The 22750-nt window shown below is 37.4% G+C and overlaps 1 protein-coding gene across 1 annotated transcript in view; it reads right to left on the bottom strand.

Moving 5' to 3' along the window:
* slc36a1 (solute carrier family 36 member 1) overlaps positions 1–22750 on the bottom strand; it is a 38169-nt gene that overhangs the window by 6065 nt on the left and 9354 nt on the right. The window lies entirely within an intron of this gene.

Genomic DNA, 22750 nt, shown 5'->3' with positions numbered 1-22750 from the left:
CAAGTTCCTGCTGAACATTGACATAATATGATAAATAATAACGTAAAATAACCAAAATGATTGTTCAATCTTTCTTGTGAAATGTAATCCCATGTGATCTGGAATCAATACTGCGCCGGTTATTGCAACCGTAAGCTGCACAAAATACGGGCATAGTTGCTTTCTTTCCGTTAACTCCCATTGACTCTGATGCAAGCGTACAGTGAGGAGATCCATCCAATATGGCGCCTACGCTTGATGCGCTCCTGCACGTCATGAGGTGTCTACGTATATAATGTCTATGCATGCAAATACCACACATCTTTTTGTGTCATTTTATGTTATTTTATCTTTTACTATTCTTAAACCATTGTCACTTGGGTTTAGGGTTAGATTTGGGGTTTGAGTTAATGTAATGAAATGTAACAGAAAGTTGTCTTAACCCCCACGACAACGGTTTCTTAACGCAAATTGAGGTGAATGGGTTCCCAAAACCCCTCTAAATCCAGAATGCTACACCAGCAAAAACCAAACTGGAATACCAGATAAACCCAGCCAACAAGCTTAGGCTGGTTTTAGCTGGTCTTTTCAGTAGGGTGGGCAGCTTTTCTTGGACACAACCCAGGCCTACATCTTTTTAATGAAACCTGGATTGTGCTCAGTGACTGCAATGTGATCGATACAGCCGTATGACTCACTGGTCACATCAGAAGTCAGACTAATGTTTTGATTGTGTTGATGCACTTCGAAAACATGAGCCAGCATTTATATAAATCATGTTGTTTGGCTCTTATCCTTGCTTTATATGCAGTATATTATGCATCCCTATTTGCACAAAGGGAACGTCCTAGTGCGAAAGAAATGTATGTCAAGGATGTCACCCATTCCTGTTAATAAATAATGAAAGAAAGAAATACGTATATATTGTGAGTAACAAGTCCATTGAGACTTTTTCAATAGATCCTTCCAAGCCCATTAAGAGGGCCTCTTGTTGCCAAAAAAGATTAACAATGAGCTCATCTTAGACACATCAATCACAAGGAAACCATTTATTTCTCAGTAGCTTTTTAAATGAGCAACTATTAAACTGTCAGAGGGAAGGAAAAACATGAGGAGTATTTCAAAAGATAACACGACATAACGCCTCATTACGGTGTCTAGGACAGTTAGTGTCATAAACAGCACAATATTATAAATGAAAAAGAGCACGTTCCTGTCTCACTTAGGACAAAGAAGCAAAATGTTGTGACAAAAATGGGAGGAAAGGAATTGATGAAACTGACTATTAATGTTGCAAATTGAATCACGCGCAATACTGACAGGCCTGGATGTAGCATCTTATCATTACAGATGGGAAATAGATAGAAAAAAATAACCTTAAAATTAAAAGTCCACATTTTTACACATTAAATTTAGCATCATTGCCAAAGGTATAAAGCAAAGACCTGAAAAGCAGCCTCATTGGTGAGAACTACAACTTGATGCTTCTCAAATTTGACCACATCAAACCAGAATTTGAACATGACTCTAAATTGATGAATACAACCCCCAAACACGTCCATTGAAGGAGGGACCTGAAGTGACTATAGGAGGTGATATTTTGACCTGGACCAATATGCAACCATCCCAAAACACCTTGGCACACGCAAATCAACATGATTAGCGAAACACCTTTAGAACCAAGCAGCAATGCCCTAGCAACAACCCATAACATTCGATCATTAAGTGGCTAGGTTTGCATAGACAAGCTCCACTCACATTTTCTATCTAGTTAGCTTATTTAATGCCATCCTGGCTATGCTACAACTCTATTCATGATATAGGGTATATATAACATACTGTACCTCTCTCACGAAATGTAATCTAAGTTACGACTGCTTCATAGCACAGTTCAAAGCCTGGAATCAAGAGTGTGGGCTCACGGTTCACACTTCGAATAAGAGCAATGAGGAAAAAACTGGAAACGCTAATCCAAGAGCACTGAGACCAAGATTGGTCTTAAAGTGATTGATTGGCTTTGATGTTCCCTACCTTCGTTCACAAACCAGGCAATTGCGGTGAACCAAATGAAATTATCTGAAATTGAAATAGTCATCTCTGGGGCACTGGCACACGTGATCCTCTATAGTCTACCATGTGCAATTAACATATTGCTGATGGCTTAAAATATTCTCAGCTATTTGAGAATATTGGTTCCTGATTGGTTATTCGCAGAATTTGAAATATTCTATATTGCCTAAACTACAAAACTTTGTGTCGTACCCAAGAATGCTTTGTGTAAGGGAACACTAAATGGGTGATTCTCACGAAACCATTGAAACACCACGGCACTAATGATTTTAGCTTTAAAATGTGTAATATAGTAACATTAAAAAGCATCAGAATTAACACAATACTGTGTTCTACCTTGCACAATGTGTGATTTCAACATAAGAATTTATAATTGGAAATTTTATCTCATTTTCTGCTGAAATTCTCATTACCGCAATGTGTCCGGCTGTGTTTGAACATGTGTTATGTTGTAATTTAATCAAATTAACACAAAAATATTAAGAAAAAAAATAAATGGATGTTTTGCTAGACTACTTTAGATGACAGAAAAAATATTTACTGAATACTCATGTATAATAATAATGAAGAAAAATTAGGAAAATGATGTGTCCATGCCTGATGTTCTCATCCTCCGCAACACTTTTTGAGAACAGTTTAAGCACACAGTTTAAGAATTTTAATAAAGTTTGATTTTAAGTGACCAAGCACATGGACCAGTTACTTCAAGATGGCTACCAGGTAAGATAATTTTTTTTACAGTTAATTTGAAATATTGTCTTGTCAGAATGCTTACACAACATTTTAATTATCATTACCGCAACAGATGCTTATTAAATGTTAATTTAATTAATAGAAGCATAATACTTTGATTTTAAATGCATGTGCAAAATCTCCAAATTATGTTCTTTCAGGTTTGTCATGTCATTTTGAAAATATGTCAGTGTTGATGTTTTCTGACTGTTGCGGTAATGAGATTTCTTAGGACTAATTTTTAAATTATGTTACAAAAAGTGTTAAATGATAAGTAAAAGTTTTTAAATTAAGGTTCCCATTTACTCCAGACTTTGTTTTTCAAGGTCTGGTGGGAAAAAAAGTAAATTTCAGCAATTTTTACATTTTCATGCTTGACATTTTTAAAACCACGTTTTCGTGAGAATCACCCAAATATTGATTTAAAATATTTTATTTGCTTATTCTTCACAAATGCAAACCTTCCGTGAGGAAAACCCATTTACTTTGGGTTAAGACAAGATGTTCAAATGTGTGTTTTTTTAATCATTTGTAAATATAATGTTACATATGTTATTAAAAGACATATTTATATTTAATTTTTGTGTGTAATATTAAACTTTACCTGTCAAAATGATTTGCAGCATCTGGGTTGCCGTGTGTTATTAGTTTTGCTATTAGGTTATCTGGGAAAAACAAAACCATTTATCTGCAAATGCCTTGACTGGCCAATCAGAATTAAGCCAGGTAATGATGTAAAATAACAAGTTAGGTAAGTAAACGGTAAGTTGGCAACGCTGGCTCACACTCTCCCTGAATAAGTAAACCCCACCCATCGATTAACATAGAATTTGCATAATTAACATAGAATTTGCAAGTTGACTTTGAAAATGAAAACAAAAAAAGAACATGAACATAAAAGTAAAGGCATAAACTAAAGGCAACTGGTTGTTATTGCAGAATCAATCCAAACAGGGTGATCCGGATCTTTTATCACCCTGGAGGGAATTTGCGATAACAATGGGCTGGCTGTACATTATAAAGCTTATTACACTTGCCACATGAGTAAATATATGAACAAGAAATATTGATTTGATATATGTTACAGCTTATTTGTAAGTAAGGCAAACCTTCCCAGAGGAAGAAACGTTTCCTACACAGTAAGAAAATGCAGCATGAAGTTAAAACAACTTGGTTTTGCAAGTCAATTCAACATACCATTTTAAGTTTTGGCTTGTAAAAAGTTAATATAACATAAAATCAAGTTGAAATTTTTAACTTTAAGTTAAAGTAACATAAAATATATATGCTGTTATGACAAAAATGCTGCATATTTTTTACTTGACTCATTCCCCGCCAGCATTTTTTGAAAAGTTGCCCACCAGCATTTTTTTGTGATTTTCAAAAAAGTAAAAAAAATATATAAGCATACAAATATATCAAATGAAAGAACAGACCCTCTGCTTTCAAACAAACAAACAAAAACCAGAAAAAAAGTTTCATCCTATCTATTTTTTTTCTCTGCTTATAAAATCTTAAATATGGGTATTTTTCTTTAATAATAAATTTTTTTTAGCAAAAAGCTGAAATAATTGCATTTTTGTGAAGGAATTTTCTTAGAGATCTGGGTAGAGTTGCACCAGTCCTTCGAAAGTTCTTACTTAAACTGGGAAATAAAATCCAAACTAGAGGCTTAGTAACTACTAGCTAGTTTATAACTAACCCTGTACTTTATTTGGTTGCACCATTTGTTCTTAAGGCAGAATGTAGCTAGTAGGTCGTAAAATCTCCATTAAGTAATGCGTTGTCGCATAAAATGACGTCTATTTTTCTTTACCCAATCACAAGCCTTCTAAGGGTGTTTTCACATATGTTGGTGCGCACCGTGGTGCGGCCTCGGAGCGCACCAAAATACATTGTATCATTTTTCAGTTAGTGCGGTCCGTGTTCACATATATTCTTTTTACTGTACTCGAAATGCCGCACCGTACACCATGTGACAACGGTCAGCGCTGTCATTGTTCTCTGACAGCTCTTACCGTCTCATGACCACCCCCACGTTTCCACGACAACCAGCCTGACAGGGAGAGCGCAGCTATCAAGATGTGGAGATAAACGATGCACGTCTTTGCGAAGTTTATTTGCTTTAACGCGAAATTGCGTAGCTGTTCTACTAAAGCCTTTCTCACGGAGCCGTTTGCTAAAAAGCCCGTAATGTCACTATTTGTGTGTGGAGGACAGCTATGCATTTATAAAATCATCAGCTCAAATGTAAAGGAGACAGCGAATCTCTGCAACGGACCAGGATTGGCTTGTTTGTTGTTAATCCACAATATAACACCCGGCTCACGTCACGACGGAAGCCCAGTTGCTCAAACATGTGGAGAACTTCCTGTATTTGGTTCGGCCCGAGGTCCAGCAGTGTTCACACCACAGGTGGGTCGCCCCAGAGTTCGGCGACAGCCGCTCCGAGACCACCTGTTTAGAGCGGTCTCGACGCGCCCGTTTAGTGCGCACCCGAGTGCGGCTGTTGTGTTCATACTGACCCAAACGAACCATAATCGGAGCGACACGTCATTTGAGCCGACCTAAACAGTGTATATGTAAAAGCACTCTAACAGGTAAACAGGAAATTGTCTGAACAGCACGTATTTTCAAACTCATTCTTGACTGGCCTAAACTGAAAGTTAAAAAAGACGTTAAAGCAAATGTTATCGAACTCAAAACATTACACTTTTAATTGAAAATATCTGTCCCACACATGGAGGAGAAAATTTTCAGTCATAAAGAAATTATTTTTTTAATTGATGGATACAAAGAAAACAAAACAGTTCTTGAAAACTCGTTGACGAACTTGCGGCTCTTCATAATCAATTACAAGCTTATCGATGTGATCTAATCATACCTGACATCTTATTCTGACCGTTATTCATGGACTGAGGCTTGCGTAAATATTTAGTTACAACGTATTGTTAAGTTTAAACTAAGTTTAATGGTGCAACGCAAAAACATTTAGTAGTGCGTAAGTTGTAACTTAGTTCCCATTTACGTCGTAACAAGGCTACGCTGTAGCTTACGCACAGCTGCTGCAACCGGCCCCAGATTCAGAATGATTATCAAAACATACACGGAGTGTAAAATTAGTTTCAGTTTTTTATAAATTGGGTAAGTACGCCATCTAGTGGATAATCGCGGTATTATAAATTAACCATAAAAACTCATATGGAACACGTTTTTTCATGCAAATGTTTTTTCTTTATTGACGAGATAACTCTTCAATGGCGGGGAAAGAGTTAAAGTGGACATTTCACAAGACTTTAATATGTCTAATAAATCTTTGGTGTCCCCAGAGTATGTATGTGAAGTTTTAGCTCAAAATACCATATAGATAATTTATTATAGCATGTTAAAATTGCCACTTTGTAGGTGTGAGCAAAAATCTGTGGGTTTAGATGTGTCTTTTTAAATGCAAATGAGCTGATCTCTGCACTAAATGGCAGTGTTGTGGTTGTATAGTGCAGATTAAGGGGTGGTATTATCCCCTTCTGACATCACAGGGAGCTAAATTTCAATTAGGCTACCTATTTTTTCATATGTTTGCAGAGAATGGTTTTTACCAAAACTAAGTCACTGGGTTTTCTTTTTCATATTTTCTAGATTGATAGAGGCAATGGTGACCAAATTATAGCACTTAAACATAAAAAAGTCAGTCCTTTAAATGTTTTCGTGTGATCATTTGCAAATATAATAATTTAAATATAATACTATTAGGCATATTTACACAGAGTATAATTTGAACTCCACATATCAAGATGACTCACAGTGCCCGTGTGTTATCTAGTTATCTGAGAATAACAAAATTCTGAATGTTGTCATTGAGCAATACGAATCGAACATTCCAAAGCACGGTGTAATAAATAAACAATATTACCTGGCAGAGAAATTGTTTTTGTAAAATGAATAATAATACATCAATTTCACATTTCATGTTATTATGATGATGATGTCAAATGATCAAGAACAAAGCTTAACCATGATAATATCTCTGTAACCCCTGGTCTCTATTGAGATACTGCTTTAGAACAGAGCATATGTATATAGTAAAGGTCAAAATTAACAAACTATAAGAAGGTCTCTTAAAACAGTCAAAGGCCAAACAGTCACGTGAACAACGAGAGCGGCATCACGTGAGTCACAACAGTAGTTTTTTAAGACCTTCACTCTTTACAGCGTGGCATTTTCAGAGACCTTTGGAGCCGGGCGGTTCAAGTGTCTACTTTTGTCTTCGACAGGAAAGAAAGAAACAGGTTTGCAGCTTCCCTGGGGCTACCGGAGGTCAGTTTCTGGCTTCGGAGGTAAAGCAGATGAGCGCGGCGCAGTCAGAATGCCCTGGTGCTCGAGTGTCAGCGTGCCGTCTGTGATAGCAGTGCATTCCCAGAAAAAGTAAAGGACCAGAGGGGGCTCACGCACTGTCCATTCCACTTTCCATTAAAAGTGCACACGCACGCACTCACGCTGTTGGAAATTTAGTCATGCCGCCCTCTTCTCTTCCCAGCTTTGATGCCCTCGCCTGTGAAGCTGATTTCAAGCAGGTACTTCACTGTGAGAATGCAGCCTTTACAGAAGCACAAATGGTTTGATTTTGAGTATTAACTTCAAGTTTCTACACATCAGGCACTAATTCCTGAGGCTTTCTTCGGGGAAAATTGCTTTCTGATTCCTAAATGAACCTTGCAGATGAAGGAAAGCTTTTGTATTTAAGTCACTCAAACATGAACCAGATGCAGGGGATTGTTTGCGAAGTATGAAACGCAGACAGCCGTCTCACTACAATAAATCAAAGCGAAAACACACAACATTATGACACTGAATGAATTAAATTGTTTTAAATTGAAAGAAGTAACCATAATCATAATCAAATGAAAATTTTTTCCTTTTAAAAGAGGAAGTTTAAGAGGACTGGAACATACATTTTTACAAAACCAATAGCTTTTAGTCATAATGTACATTAACTGCGGTGTACTATGATTTGCTGCTTGTTAAAGCAGGTGGAAGGTGACATCACTGTATTGGGCATTGCCAACACCTATGAGTGCATCAATATTTTTGGTCCACATTATTTTTGGTTTTAATATACAGTACTGTGCAAAAGTCTTTGGCCACCACCACCACCAGAATTGTTGTTTTAGAAGTTTTAATGTCCATCCATATTTATTTTAAGATACAAACAGAAAATACAGGAAATATGTACAAAAAATAAATAAATACTTTTTCAGGACTAAATGTCTTCTTTAGGCACCGTCTGTGGTTATACAGTTTTTAATACTATATACACATTTCCTGTATTTTCTGGATGTATTTTATTAATAAGACCGAGAAACAATTATATATGATCACGATAACATTGCAAAAACAACAAATCTAACTCTGTCATGGTGGCCTTAGACTTTTGCACAGTACTGTATATGTACTATAATTAAATTACCAACTTTAAGAAGCACGCTGGCCTTGAGGACACCAACTGACATGAAATAAAAAGAACAAAACAATTTTGTTTTCATGGAGTAATGTTAAAAGGCTGGCTGAACGACAGCTTAAAGACGTCAATGAAAGGCTGTCATTCAGCGTAGCATCATTTGTACAGCGTTACAGGTACAGGATGCTTTTGTTTAGAGTTTTACAGTTGTCATATGTATGATGTGTGCTAATCTCTTGCTAGTGGAAGGCAATATTATATAATAATATCAACAGAGTACATATTTTACACAATAAAACCTGTGGGCGCCTGCCACGGACCTGTCAAGACTAGATGAATTTGATAGCTTTACATAATACCATCTTGCATGCGCATGCACGCAAATGTGCGTGTGCAGAAACACATACTGTACATATGCATGTTAACAAGCTTAATAGGGGCATACCAAAGACTTATATTATTTAAGCTACTGTAATCAGTGTAGATTTGCCTGCAGCACTGAATACACTGCAGGATTATTGCCCTCCTATAAGATCATTACCTTATCACACTGTGCAATATGGATAGTTTAAACTCGGGTACGACACATGTAGACTGTACGATGATGACACAAAAGCTTCGGTGCCTGCGTCAAACGTTAGCGCTACGTCACCAGTATGCGCTAGTGGTAAACAAATACCAGCATGTTGAAGCAGCAAACACACTGTGTGTTGATCATGCTGATTTTATGACACTGTCAAAAAACTATCGTAGGGTATCTCTGGATGCAAGACCGGGAAAAACGGCACTCTACGACATAGGGACACCGATGAAGAGCCACGATCACAGAAATCGAGACGATTGTTTCACGATGGCAATCTTTCGTCTGGGACAGCCAATAATCGTGCAGTGTATCCTGGGCTTTAGGCTTTCATTTTAAAATGAGGTCCCCCCAATGGAGGCTTTGTCAGATTCAGCTTAAGTTTTGGGAACATTTGTGTCCATAGTTGTGGTGAATCTACAGTACAAGAAATTTTGAGGCAAAGTGGTTGTTAACATTTATAGAGCATGGCACAATTACAAGCTGATCGTGTCACAACAGTGTTTTAAACTATGCATGACCATGTATCTTAGTATCTTTATATGGTCCATTTCATTGGCACACTTGGCTGGCAAAGGACAAGAGCCTTTTCATTTCTTAGAGATTTAAGGCTTCCGACATTAAGCTGTGTCAGAGACAGGTTTTGTGATTTTAGCTATCTGTTTTGCCTTTGGATATCTTTGCTGTTTTCAAACAAGACACTCTCTGTCTGGAAACGCTGCTATAATGCTGGATTGTAAAAAGCCTTATTTTAAGGTGTAAGAGGGACAAACCACAATATATATATATATATATATATATATATATATATATATATATATATATATATATATATATATATATATATATATATTTATTTATACTATGAAAATACCACAAACCACCTTAGCTTATATTTACAAATGATAGAAAGAGTTTGTGACCAAGCAAAGCTTTTATTTACATTTTCAGAGATCTCTGGGGATAACATACAGTATATTGTATAATCTGTATCTTCTAAAATACGTTCTTTTGACCCACAGTCTGCAGTACAGCAATGGGGGGAGGTGGCATAGTGGCTCAGTGGGTAGCACTGTTGCCTTATAGCAAGAAGGTCCCTGCTTTAAATTTCTTTAATTAAAAACGCAAATCTCCTGCCCTCCTCAAAACAATTACTTCCGGTCATATGGTACGATATGGGGCGATTAGCAAATTTGCACCTTGACCTAACATCAAATGAACCAATCAGGAAGAATTCAAGTCTAGCCCTACCTTTTCTCAATTTAGAAGCTGTTTCGCTCAGACATACACTCACCTAAAGGATTATTAACACCATACTAATACTGTGTTTGACCCCTTTTCGTCCTTCAGAACTGCCTTAATTCTACGTGGCATTGATTCAACAAGGTGCTGAAAGCATTCTTTAGAAATGTTGGCCCATATTGATAAGATATCTTATCTTGCAGTTGATGGAGATTTGTGGGATGCACATCCATGGCACGAAGCTCCCCTTCCAACGCATCCCAAAGATGCTCTATTGGGTTGAGATCTGGTGACTGTTGGAGTCATTTTATTACAGTGAACTCATTGTCATGTTCAAGAAACCAATTTGAAATGATTCGAGCTTTGTGACATGGTACATTATCCCGCTGGATGTAGCCATCAGAGGATAGATACATGGTGGTCATAAAGGCATGGACATGGTCAGAAACAACGCTTAGGTAGGCTGTGGCATTTAAACGATGCCCAATTGGCACTAAGTGGCCTAAAGTGTGCCAAGAAAACATCCCCCACAGCATTACACCACCACCACCAGCCTGCACAGTGGTAAACAGACATGATGGATCCATGTTCTCATTCTGTTTACACCAAAATCTGACTCTACCATCTGAATGTCTCAACAGAAATCGAGACTCATCAGACCAGGCAAAATTTTTCCAGTCTTCAACTGTCCAATTTTGGTGAGCTTGTGCAAATTGTAGCCTCTTTTTCCTATTTGTAGTGGAGATGAGTGGTACCCAGTGGGGTCTTCTCCTGTTGTAGCCCGTCCGCCTCAAGGTTGTACGTGTTGTGGCTTCACAAATGCTTTGCTGCAGACCTCGGTTGTAACGAGTGGTTATTTCAGTCAAAGTTGCTCTTCTATCAGCTTGAATCAGTCGGCTCATTCTCCTCTGACCTCTAGCATCATCAAGTCATTTTCACCCACAGGACTGCCGCATACTGGATGTCTTTCCCTTTTCACACCATTCTTTGTAAACCCTAGAAATGGTTGCGCGTGAAAATCCCAGTAACTGAGCAGATTGTGAAATACTCAGACCGGCCCGTCTGGCACAAGCAACCATGTCACGCTCAAAATTGCTTAAATCAGCTTTCTTTCCCATTCTGACATTCAGTTTGGAGTTCAAGAGACTGTCTTGACCAGGACCACGCCCCTAAATGCATTGAAGCAACTGCCATGTGATTGGTGAATTAAATAATTGCATTAATGAGAAATTGAGCAGGTGTTCCTAATAATCCTTTAGGTGAGTGTATGTCACCACGGAAAAATAAGACAATCCCTGATTCGTTTCATGGCGACTTTAAGCCCCAGGTCGAGCTGGGTCTGGTGGCCTTTTTGTGCAAAGTTTGCATGTTCTCAATTATGTCAGTGTGGTTTACTAAGGTTTCCTCCCACAGGCCATGAACATGCAGGTTAAGTGAATTGGATACGCCAGACTGGCCTTCCCCCAACGTGTGTATAAATCAACTTGTGTATGGATTAACCAGTTCTCACCATGAATATAGCCATATATGCCGAAATGGCATTAAGAAAAAATACAATTTAAATTAGTCATAAATGGTTCCTAGCTGTCCTGGGGCGCCATGGTACCCTTTCAAAAAGTATACCTTTGCACCTAAAGACTTCATATTAGTACCTCAGAGGTAGGCCTACATATTTAGAGCGTTCCATATCATTGATTTTTTTTTCAGTTAGTATTCTTTCTTTGAAGACTCGGTTTTAAAACAGAGCTGCACATCCTCAGGTCTTTATAACACTGGGTTATTTTCTCTGACCTCAGTACAGTAAAACATGAATAAGGCTAAAAACAGGTAAACGAGACAACAGCTTCCATAAGATCTCATTCATCTGAAAGCAAACAGACGCAAAAACATTTTATAGAACCAGGTCAATTCAACTTCAAGCTTAATACAAAAGCCATCATACAGTATATTACACCAGGTAAAGAAGAAGATCAGGCAAAGAAAGCGATAACATTTCCCCATCATTTTGAAATCAACAAGGCCAAATGCAACAGTTTCATTTACATGTTCTGTTAAATGTAAGTGACCTTGACAAAGATGGACGGTAATGTTTTCTATGAGATACATGCGTTTTTGCCTGAGTGACTAATGTTTTTGAAATGTTTGTGTGATTTTAAAAGCACCACTTAACTGCTGCAAATTTTATGAAAGCAATCGAAAAAGATCACACCATCACCATGGCTTCTTCTTAATCGGCATTAGCCTGGATTGACAGTGATGTGATGAAATGAACGTTTACCACTGTGCATTACACAGTGTTTGGGTTCATCTAAGTTCTGTAAACAGCCGTCATGATGGAGGAGCATAGGAAGATATAGTAATCTATTTACTCATTCATCTGGAGAAATTCAACTGCGTTTACCCTGATGACACCACACTTATATCTTAGATGATCCCTAAACGTCAAGTTCCCAACAAGAGTCATGTTAGTAGAGACAGATGGCAGATCATTTGGCTTGTTTGCCAGACACTAAATGAAAAGACAAATGAGCCCATTCAATAAATAAGTGGTTCTCAACCATATGCTACATGAAAATACCATGCAAGCGTAATGTAAATAGTTATGATTGCAAAAATAGGCTTATCAAAAGGGAGAAAAACAGCTTTTCTTGACTTATTGTTGATGTCAAAGGCTGAACATCCAATCAAACTCATTTGCTAGCCGACATAGAAGCCTTCAAACCCCCAAACATTAAAAAACCTTGTAATTATGATAAACTGTCTGGGCCCTGAAAATCAATAGATAATCATCATAAACCAATTCAGATGAAAAATGCAGAGATATAAGTCATTTACACTTCAAACATATGTTTCAATTCAAAATAAAATCCTAAGAGGTTCATGAGATTTTATCATGAGTTGAACATGACTTTTAGAAATAAGCAAATTGGTCCCAGATGATAAACAAATGATCAGAATCAACTAATTTGAATGGACATTGTATATTCTGTTCAATGTCCTTAGGATCAACATTTCAGCTGTCGCTTACAGTATTCAGGTGACAACAAATCTTCAGATAACTTTCTTTTAGCAACTGCCTTAAAGTATCAGTCTAGATGTGTCAGAAAAAGCTCCCTTGAACAGTGCACTATTTGAGGGGACAGCCTTTTGTAGTGTTTGTCGAAATTATAGAGGACATTATCGAGTTATTATATATGCAAACTAAAGTAGGAAATGGGCAATGAATATATACAGGTTTATTTCGGACACAGCCTTGCTCTCATTAAAATGAAAAACACACTGGCCCTTCAATTTGCATGTCAATTAAAACTGTAAAGATGAACAAGCCAAAAAGATGAATTAGGAGGAAAGAGAATTTTAAAAAGCATTTAAAAAGCAAATGGGTTGGTAAGCTGACATTTTTAAACCCCTGCATGAGAGCTTACAAAAAAGCAAAACAGTTGAAACTTTGTTCCAGTTTTATTTTTCTGCACATAAAATCTAAAAGATGAAAAGCTAAAATATAGCATGACAAGGAAAATTAAACATTAGATCAGACAGAGCATTTTGTTTAAATAGATTATTCAAAATGCCAAAGCAATAGACCATTTATGCAAAAACCGGAAATACGTCTACAAAGCGTAAACTCGGTTCTGGTATAAGCTTTGTTGTTGGTGGAGAAATGGCATCTAGAGTGTTTTCGACTCTCCTAACTTGTCTTTCGAAGTTCACCAGCGCAGATGTGGTGAAGAGTGTGGTAGTGTTGTAGTCAAGACCACCTAAACCGAGACCAAGTCATGACCAAGACCAAGACAGGCCGAGACAGAGACAAGACCAAGACTTTAAAACGTCAAGACCAAGACCAATACAGGCCGAGACCAAGTCAAGACCAAGACCAGTGCAAGTCACTGAATTAAAACAATTATGATAAAATGTGTATTATTAATATGATTAGGCACTTATTGTCTGTTTTCCTGTGTGTGTGTGTGTGTGTGTGTGTGTGTGTGTGTGTGTGTGTGTGTGTGTGTGTGTGTGTGTGTGTGTGTGTGTGTGTGTGTGTGTGTGTGTGTGTGTGTGTGTGTGTGCGTGCATGCGTGTGTGCGTGCGTGTGTGTGTGGTCTTGACTGGTCTTGAAATAAAATTCTGAGTCCTCTTTGTCTAAAACCGAGACGAGACTGAGTAAAAATGCAGTCGATTCCAAGACGAGACCGAGACCTTTAAAAAGTGGTCGAGATCTACAACACTAGAGTGTGGAGATACATTCGTCCACTAAAGGGAACAAACTGAATAAGGGATATAAATTCTTCCATGCAGAGTTTATCCACAATTACCAAGGTAAGTAACATTAAAGAAGTAATTGCTATAGCTAGCTTTAGCTACAAAACCGGTTATACCTCTGTTTACGTTAATTATAAATCTTAGGTTTCGTGAATTTGTAATATAAGATTTACACATCGCATTGAATATCTCGTGTGTATATTTAAGTGAGATGGCATGAGATTAACATAACAACCAGTAATTTGGTGTAGCTGCTAGTCTGCTGTAAAGTTGTGTATTTCTATATGAAATAACACGTAATGTTTTCTTGTTACATGCAGTTGAAGTATCAAATATACTACAGGGACACGTAGTAGTGAGATGTAGATGCTTCAGGTCAATGAGAAAGAGCGAGGAGCCTCACAAACTGGAGGTTTAGATATAGACAGAATGCTGGTTGGCAAAAGTTCAAAAAGTTTCCTGTTCTTGCGTGTTTACTCTTCTTGCTGCGGCACTTTCTTGACTTACTATTACTATTATATACTATTATAAAGGTACGGCTGTTTCTGGTTGGAAGACGAACAGCCTGGAAGCTTACAGAAACTGCGACTCTTTGACACTGCCATTTTTGGTATCTGCCGCTACGATAACAGGAAGTTGTAACACACTTTGTTGATGTATTTCCACTCGAAAAATGCAGAAGTGCGTAAAAGCTCTATTACACTTATTTCCTACCACAGGTCTGTTGAATGCTTTATTGTGATTGGCTGAGAAATGTTCCATGGGTGTTGATTATCTTTTAGTAAACCGCACAACTAACTTGCCAAATGTCTTAAAAATAGGCACCAGAGCAATGTTTGTGGAAACTGTGGTATAATAGGAATAATTGACTCTGGTCCTTTGAATTATTTGAAAATAATGCACACCCGCGGTGTAACAGCACGAATAACCACCTTGGATGATTTTCTTTTTATTCAATGGCCCGTCATCAATTATTCCTTACTTAAAGCAGCACTATGTAGTTTCCATGTAAAAATGACTTACAGCTCCCCCATGTGGTTGAAAAGCGCAACAGTGCCTGGTATCAGACACTCTTCTGCAGGTAGGGGAGGGGCGGGGCTGTGTTTTCTACCCTCCACCGCCACTTTCAGAGTGTGCTTGTAGCAGCTAGGAGGCTGCTCAGGTTGCAGCAACAGTACAATTTGTCCAGTTAAAAGTTGTTCTATCACTGAAATAATTTTAGAGACATTAATTAAAGGTAAAATAACTACATAGTGTTGCTTTAAACAGTGTAAAATACTGTAATACAGACCGCAGCGTTTCATGAATTAGTGACGAGTACACCAAATGTATGTTGACATACTACATATTATATATTTTATAATAATTAAAATTGATTGTACAAACTTTAAGCACTATTGTATCCATTAGTGTTGTAGTTCTCGAGACTGGTCTCGGTCTCAAGACCACTTTTTAAAGGTCTTGGTCTCGTCTTGGAATCGACCGCACTTTTACTCGGTCTCGGACAAAGAGGACTCTGAGTTTTATTTCAAGACAGGTCAAGACCACAACTGATGTCACACTGCAAAAAATGATTATCAAGAAAAAAATTTTTTGTCTTGTTTTCAGTAAAAATATCTAAAAATTCTTAATTAAGATGCTTTTTCTTGATGAACAAAACGACCCAAGAACATAAGTCTAGTTTTTAGAGCAAAAATATCAAATTTAAGTGATTTTGTGCATAAACCAAGCAAAAAAATCTGCCAATGTGGTAAGCTAAATTTTCTTGAATTTAGTGTTTAACTCTTTCACCGCCAGCATTTTTAAAAAAAGTTGCCAGCCAGCGCCAGCGTTTTTCATGATTTTCACCAAAGTTTAATGCCTTCCAGAAAATGTTCTTCTTCAGATATATAAACATACAATATACCAAATGAAAGAACAGACCCTCTGCTTTCAAACAAAAAAAACCGTTTCATCCTACCTTCAGTAGTTCTTTGTAATCAGCTCTTGAATATGGGGGTAGGTTTCTGCAAAAACACCACATTTTAAGCAAAAAGCTGAGATAATTCCATTTTTGTGACTGACTTTTCATAGAGATCCCATTCAGAGCGATCTTTAAAACAGACACGGACATGCAGCAGCTTGTCAGAGGGCAATACTTCCGGGTTGTATAAAGCGGTATTGCGGAAAGACGGAAAATCTCGTCATTGGCGGGGAAGCGTTTTCTCTTAATTGACGAGATATCTCGTCAATGGCGGGGAAAGAGTTAAGAAAGAAGTTTTAAGATTTTTTTGCTTACCCCATTGGCAGATTTTTTAGCTTGTTTTATTCACAAAATCACTTAAATTTGATATTTTTGGTCTAAAAACTAGAATTATTTTCTTGGGTAGTTTTGCTCAAGAAAAAGCATCTTAATTTAAGAATTTTTTGATATTTTTACTGAAAACAAGACTATGTCTCTATCTAAATACTAAGAACATTTTTTCTTGAAAATAATTTTTTGCAGTGCACATCACAAATTTATTTTTTATCATTAATTGTATGCAGTTTATTCAGTTTTGGCATATAAGATGTTGGCATTGTTTAAGCTAAAAACACCTGCATATTGTTAAGTGGATGGCAAGCCATGGAAAGACAGTTCAGAATAAATGGTTAAGTTGATTTCAGCTCTTTAGTGTTTGTTCACTTTTATTTGCTTATAAACAAAGATAAATTCCCACATATGCAATGCCTTTGATTATTTTAGCAACTTCTCTGATGGCACGCACGCACACACGCGCACACACACACACACACACACACACATGCCTAATCATATGCATATTCCACATTTTATCATAAGTGTTTTAATGCAGTGACTTGCAATGGTCTTGACTTGGTCTCGGCCTGTCTCGGTCTTGGTCTTGACTCGGTCTCGACCCTTTAAAGTCTTGGTCTTGTCTCGGTCTCGGCCTGTCTTGGTCTTGGTCATGACTTGGTCTCGGTTTAGGTGGTCTTGACTACAACACTAGTATCCCTAAAGCTTGTATGTTTTGTACCCAGTCCCATAAGGCTATGTCAATCATCTTTAGAAGTACTTCTACACACACCTTTCTATAATATCAGTGTAAGTGAGAAGTGAAACGCCTTAAGTGCACGGATCAGTTCTCATGCCAAATTCACTGCGACACATGATTATTGCATCCACACTATCAGCACAGCCCAGCCACTGTTGGCTTTTGAAGTGAAGAGAGAATCTCAGCTCTGTGTACTAAAGATGAAGACCTCTAGCTTCGCTCTGGAGATCTAAGAATCAGGCAACACAGCAAAAATGTGGTCTCTCTTTATTTCTGATACTAAAACATTTTCAATATCATCTGTTCTGCCCTCAAGACCCAATGTAGATTATTCTTCGGTGTCTGATTTTAGATTCAGAATTAATAAAAAAGAATTCACTTACAGTATAATGTTAATGCTACGCAGTGAGTATTGACATGCGTTACATTATGGAGGACTCATGCATCGCTTATATATTTCAAGATCATCCCTATAGGGCACAACTTTAAGGAAAGATGCAAATCAAAACAAAGGTTGGCAAAGCATCATTAATGGGGAATTGATCTCTTTGTTATTTTCACATTGATGAGTAACATTACTTTTTATAAGAACCCACTTACGTCTTATTTTGAATTAGCCTAGTATAGGCTATCTGATCTTTTGTCAAGAAACATTGTCTTTATTTCCTATTTAAAAGACGAAAGACGGCATTAAAAATTGCTAAAAACATGGTAATGGTTATTGTGAGTTTAATTGTGGACATGTTTGTTAGCTTTGAAGCCATCTACATTCGAATGTACACCTAAAATTTTAAAGATATGTGTATTCAAAATGTATTTAAACTTACTTTATAGAACAATGAACTATATTTTCACTGAAAAAAATGTGCAAATTCAAAAAATATTGCAAGATTTGCAGTGATACAGAACATAAACCACACCGAAGACAATGACAACTGTAACAGCAAGTTAAGTAAGCAACTGAAGCCTGACCTGAACAAAGCCTGATGAACTGTGAAGATGGTTTGACACATCTTCACTCCTCAGACTCACAAGTAGTGCCGTTAATATCCAGAAACAGACCATAGTAGGAAAATAAATGCTACGGAAGTCAATGGGTACCGTCAACCATGTGCTTATTATCATTATTTGTCAAAATATCTTCTTTTGTGTTCGTCAGAATAACCCATACATGGGTAAGTAAATGAAGAAATGATTTTTATTTTTGAGTGAACTATCCCTTTAATACTTTAATAACCCAAACCAATAGAGAGCTTCTTCATCTGATTATAACATTTCTGTATTCAATACTTGCTTTCCAGCACAATGTATTCAAGAGAAAGATTTTAAATTAAGTATTGTACTAAAGGCAATGAATTATTACGAATTTCTTTAGTCCTTTACAATTTCACTTCAGACTGAACGTCAGCATGTAGGTAACATTTTCATCAATATGTATTATCTCTACCAAGAGAGAAAACTCCACATGCAGTTACTTTTCTCTTTTAGGAATGAATATTAATTTTATTTTATTCAGCGAACGGTGCAATAGACACAGTTGAAGTCCAACTGGCCCAATGTCAAGACTGGATGTTATTCACACCCGCATCACATATGGCATATGTTCATACTGGGTCAGGTTTGAAAAACATGAAGGCCAGGAGATAAACAAATACATTTCACATCACGACCACCGTTTCACATGACATTTCCATTCACTTCTATGTAAAAAAGGCAAACTGTGTTAACAAAACATTATCTAGCACAATGCCCCGAGCAATTTAAACTAAAAAGGCCCATCTCTCCCCAACCCCTGCTGCCCATGTCACCGATGACATTATCACACAGGGTTTTAAAAAAAACTATGTTTACAATGCGGAATTTAACTATAATAACCGAATATAATCCCGCAGCTGCACATCCGATTACTTCCCACTACCACAATGCTGTCAATTTTCCCTGTACGCATGAGAGACATTATGATGAGCATTGAAATGGTGCCAATAATGCTTTAATGTTTCAGCTTTTAACCAGTTCAAAGTAAATAGGTCACAAAAAAAACACTAATTCACACATTATATTATATTATTACACAGACCATTACTGATATTTGTACTATGCATCCCTGCTCCGTTATGAAGTATTGCATGTTATTTAAACTTATTACACGTCTCGCTGGAATGCTTTATTCTGATTGGCCAGTCGTGATTTTCCATGTTTGTTATTTCAAGATAACAACCACTCACAATGTACAACACACGGTAACCCGGACTCTGCAAATCATTTTGATAGGTTCACAAAAATTTAAAGTGCCCATATTATGAAAAACTCCCTTTTCTGGGTTTTAGGGTGTTCCTTTGTGTCTCTGATGCTTCCACACGCATACAAACTTCCATCCATGCTGTTTTGCGTGAGATACAGGTTTCTGAATGTCCTCTGCCTTGAGTCTCAGATTGCACGGTATCAAACTCAGCTCCATTGTGACGTAACTAGCCTTGTCGTCACATTCCGTTTGAATCCCCCCCACCACCACCCCACTCGCAGGTCGCCACCCACCAGGTAGCTAAAGAGCACAGAGCAGTCACTTCGCTCGCTGATATCATGTCTTACGGAAATAACAGCGCTATTTGGATATTATGGATTATACTCCCTCCTACTTTTAAAAACAAAGTTTTAACGCGTGATCATTGGAACCTAAAGTATAATCTCATATACAGTTTGTTACGTCGTAAATAGTCCTCAGATTGTAGGCGACATTATTTTCTATTACAAGACGTTCATGCGAAAACTGATGTAAACAAAAGACTATATATCTATATTTCACGGACTATACGCATTTGTGGACAAAAATGGTCATTGGATGTATTCTAGACGGTTTTCATGGATTATTCACACAAAAGGTAAGAAGTCACATTTATATTTTGCATATTGTCATCTTCTGTCACAAAATACTACATTTATGATGCTAGAGCATCTGTATCTCAAAACAGAGACCACATTGATGCTAATCCTGTAAATGATACCTTTTAAATGTATAGTAATGTTAATATTATTGTTTGTAGACAGCAGGCTATATAGATATTTTTTGCAGGCTAGATAGTTTGCAGCGTGATTTCGAAAGTTAAAAAAATATTTAATGGCTTTATTTTACAATTCTACACGAACTAAGTAATAGTGCTTTGCCAAACTAAAAGTGTTTTGCCAAACTAACAGAGACCGGGCCTTACCGACCCCGCTTTTCTGACGAGGCTAACGTACCCCCGAGTGTCATGGTCCTGCCTTCCTGTCATAGTGATTCATAGTTCATGTGGCAGGATCGTGGCAGTACCCATGTTTGGTGTGGTAGCTCATGGCCTTTGGTTTAGGTAGTGTGCTCCAGTGTCTTGTCTCTTGTCCCCGCCCCCTCGTTCTCCTGCTTATTGTTAATCATTAGTTAATTCCCATCACCTGTTCCCTCCTTGTTATCTTGTTTGGTTTCCTTATTTAATGTCACTGTTTCCTTTGTTCTGTGCAGGATCATTTTGTACCGTGTGTGTTTGCCAGTCGTGTTCGTCAAGAAGTCAAGTCTAGTTTATCTGTCTAGTTGTTCGTGAAGTTTAGTGAAAAGTCTCTGTTAAGTGTATATCCCCTGTTGATGGGTTTTGCCCCCAAGTGGGCTATTGTTTTGTCTTGTGTTTTTACAATTAAAGTATTTTGTTAACCCCTCCATCTCCTCCCGCTAGCTTCAAGCAATTAGAACGTGGTCCACAAGCAGTATACATCCCCCGCCGGGTCTAAATTTCTGTCATTTGCGAAAATAATGTGTTTGAAAATGTTTTATAACGGGAATATGTTAGCATTGTCCAGGGAAAACGAGTTTATTGTTGAGACTGCTACATCACAATTGACTCTGAAATCATTGTGTGTCATGAGTTTCTTCTCCTGGAATGTACTTATTAGTGATACTTTTTTGCCTGATTTGTCTGTTGGCAACATAAACCATTAATAATAATATAAAAAAATAATAACACAGTATGGTCTGTACTGCTCACGATACCACTGAGCACGCGCACATGACGTTAGTAGTGGGGCGTGGCCAAAGGAGCAGCAGCTCATAAATATGTAATGACCACCTCAAAACGGCACAATCTGAAATGCACTGAAACAGAGGCTACTAGAGATGGGTAACAATCTTTTCCTACAAGCTATTTCGAGCAAACACCTTTTGAAACATGTTTTATGGAACTCATACACCTATTTAACTTGTGGAAAAGCAGATGGGCACTTTAACATAAATGTCGTTTAATAATATTTATGACATTATATTTACAAATAATTAAACCATAAGAGTGTGTTTGTGACAACTGAACGTCTTCTCATATTTTAAAAACATCCTGCTGCCTATACATTACCCCTTACTTAGCCATGTGTCATTCCTAACCAGTAAAAGTGGACCACAAAAGTACCCAACTTTGGGAAGAAAAAAAACTTTGCACAGCTCATAGCTACAAAATAAATAAATAAATAAAAGAAAAGAAATAATAATAATACGCCACTACGCATCATACGCTATTCCTATGTTGAAACTCTCTGGTGAATGCACATTGGCCACTACCGGAAGCTAAAAATTATAGTTTATAAAGTTTTAAATATGGATATTTTACTTACAAAATCACATCGATTACCTTCAGAAGGCCTTTATTAACCCCCTGGAGCCATGTGGATTACTTCTGTGAAGGATGAATGCAACTTTTTAGCTTGAAAGTCATGGACCCTGTTTTTACCGTTATAAAGCTTGGAAGAGCCAGGACATTACTAAAATAACTCAAATTGTGCCCGTCTGAAATATGATGGACAGATGCATCATGGATGGCTTGAGGATGAGTAAATCATTAACATTAAGATTAGAATATAAAGATCAAAATACTTATGGAAGTGTAAGCTGTGTTAACAGACTGAGGAGTGTTCAACGTTGCCACCTACTGATGTAAACGCTATCAGCGAAGAACAGACACTGCAGGAATCATGTGAGATCACACCTCACGTGTCAAACAGGAATGAACAATCTCAGCTCTGAAGAAAAATCAATATAACCAGCTGTTTCTAAAAATATTTACCTACAGAGGCTCGGGATGCGAGTGCAGGGAGGGTGGGCAAGCGCATGTGGCTTTCAATTTACATGTTTAGAGGGTCCAAAACAAAATGACCTTCAATATAGCAAAAAAGCACTTTTATCATCAGCTGATGACCTGACCCCCATCAGGCTAACCCAAATATGGAGCATATTTAATTTCAAAACCCCATTCATTCTGTTATGCTAAAGGCCCAGCTCATTTCAGAAGTCAGGGTGACAATAGATAAAAAAATAGCCTTCATCTAACAATGACAAATGCTCTGTGAATTGATTGAAAGCAACCTTGAGCTGTGCTAAAAAGGGAAACT

Source organism: Misgurnus anguillicaudatus, chromosome 16, assembly GCF_027580225.2.
Source record: "Misgurnus anguillicaudatus chromosome 16, ASM2758022v2, whole genome shotgun sequence".
NCBI lineage: Eukaryota > Metazoa > Chordata > Actinopteri > Cypriniformes > Cobitidae > Misgurnus > Misgurnus anguillicaudatus.
The sequence above is the reverse complement of the archived record's forward strand: the minus strand, read 5'-3'. Positions and strand labels throughout refer to the sequence as shown.